Consider the following 2,430-nt stretch of genomic DNA (forward strand, 5'->3'; position numbering starts at 1 on the left):
TTCTGGGTTAGTTTTTACTAGTTCCTTTAGTTTCTTCTAGAACCTACATGCGTGTTATATGCTGTGGAGCTCCAGCAAAAGCCTCTTTTTGGCCATGGCCCACTGATGTGTGGCTGGAACCCAAAACCCCTGGTGGGGAATGACTCCTGTCTCAGTCAGTTGGTGACATCGTATCCATAACTGTGTCAAACACTCAGAAGAAAAACATTTTTTTTCTTGATTTAATGTCAACAAGTTTACTGAACACACCAAGCTTCTTTGTTTACCCATATTTTCTGATCCCAGACATGGTTCAAAACATGGTGCTTTGTCAGGAAAGATGTCCCTGCCCTTTGGAAGCACTCGAATAAGGAGGTAACCGTGACATTTTTGGTACTACGCTACGCAGGCATATACAGAAAGTGAAGGTCTTTGCAAGCTGGAAGCCAGCTTTGGGGGAGATGCAAAATTTACACATTGAGCACCAATTTAATGCCAACAATTCCCCCCCCCTTTTTTTGAAGTTAGTATACGTTTTTACTAAATGGTTAAAAAGAAATTAAGTAATTATCCAAATGATTTCTAGATTCCGTATGTCATTTTTTTCATACTTTCACTATTGTTTTTCCCAAATTATCTCCTTTCAGCATTCCCATGAATGTAGCTGGCATGTTTTCAAATCCTTCAGTGATGTATTCATGGTACTGGATTTTACCCTCTATGACCCATTTCAGCAAGTCTTTCAGAGCCTTCTGGCAGACCTCTCCTTGCCAGTGGGTGACAATGAACCCTTCCATGCAGAGATGCTGATAGATAATATTCTCTGGGGGTGGGCCTGGGGGAAGAGGGCAAGTACTATTTTATGTAGAGATGGCCCCACATATAGCAATTCTTCCAAATTTCTTCATCTGGGGGATAACAATGTTTGAAAACTCTCCACCTACATTATCGAAGTAACAATCATAACCATAAGGAGAGGCTTTTTTCAAAGTTCTTCCAAAGACTCTACTGTTTTGTAGTTAAAGGCAACATCATATCCAAGCTTTTTGAGGTAGGCAAACTTTTCGTCAGATCTTGCTGCTCCAATAGCTTTGCAGCCCTTGAGCTTAGCTATCTGCCCCACCACAGAGCCCACTGCTCCTGCTGCTGTATTAACCATCACTATTTCTCCACCCTTCTTCACACCACAAATGTCAAGTAGGCCAAAGTAGGCTGTCATGCCCAGGGTTCCCAGAGCCAAAGACACCAATACTGTGTCTGGCCACTCTGCGGGTAGCTTTTCCAGATCTTTCCCATCAGAAATAGTGTGTCATCCAGACTGAAAAAGCCACTACCACAGTTCCTGCCGGGAAGGCTGAGTTTTTACTTTCCACAACTCTGGCCACTTGCTGCCCCATCATCATATCACCCTCCTTCAATCTTTTGGCTGCCACTCTCATATAAGGATCCATGGTAAGGAACAAAGTTTCCAGCAGAACCTCTCCATTTTTTAAGGATGGGGGTTCAACTGTCTTTAGCTCAAAGTTACTATGAGTAGGGCTGCCTTCAAAGTGCTTCTTCAGGGTCCAGCTCTTAGCATGAACCATCCTTAAGTTTCCGAACCCACAGGTTCCACTACCTAGACAGAATGTGGTTGGGGTTGTCAATTTTTCCCCCTTTCGGGTAATTCATCCATCCTTAAGTAACACCCAACACTCAAACCAAAAGCAATAACCGTTATCAGTGACACAAAGTAGTTAGTGACATTATTTTAACTGCCTGATACAGCTATGGAAAGCATACTGAAGAAATCTAATGCATGCCCTTTATCAAGGAGTGTGTGCCAAGTGGGTTATTTGAAGATGCATTTTACCTCTTCAGTAGCATGGATGGAAATTTCAAGGGAAATTCATCTGGTCCGTCTGTCTTAATATGCTCTGTTTATCCATGTCGGGTCGAACTACATAGCAACAGAAGTATCCCAGTTACTGGTACTTTCCATCCTGAGCAAAGTATGACAAGTGCATATACTCCAGAGTTAGTACATCTAAAGAACAAAGAGCAAAGGGAGGGCATAAGAGAATAAAGTAAAATGTATAAGGTATGTTTTATCCTGGGATCTTAATATATATTGCCTGAGGCCTGAGACTGATCTTCTTTTGAAAGGTAATTTCATAAAGAAGATAGAAAATGACATATTGGTGACTTTATTAATTAATATTTTATCCAATTTTTACCTAGGTTTCCAAGGTTTGAGTGATTTCTACTCCTCCAGATTCATTTTTTCTCTTTCACTGACTTCTAGCATAACTTGATTTCTATGTATCTCATTGATCGCTATTAGTCAAATAGAGTAATATCCATTTCTCTATTTCCAGAGGAAATTGTTATGAATATCAATGATGAAATAGGATGACATCAATAAACTAATGTGCTGAGCTCTTTAGGAAAAAAAAAACCTTTACAAGTAGT

General features: G+C 40.5%; 1 pseudogene; it reads right to left on the bottom strand.

The window, feature by feature from the left end:
- Positions 1-579: 579 nt before the first annotated feature.
- LOC112834568 (prostaglandin reductase 1 pseudogene) lies at positions 580-1,565 on the bottom strand (annotated as a pseudogene).
- Between the last annotated feature and the right edge of the window lie 865 nt (positions 1,566-2,430).

The sequence above is a fragment of the Callorhinus ursinus genome, unplaced genomic scaffold (genome assembly GCF_003265705.2).
Source record: "Callorhinus ursinus isolate GAN/ISIS: 27379988/994484 unplaced genomic scaffold, GSC_fseal_2.0 scaffold17, whole genome shotgun sequence".
Taxonomy (NCBI): Eukaryota; Metazoa; Chordata; class Mammalia; order Carnivora; family Otariidae; genus Callorhinus; species Callorhinus ursinus.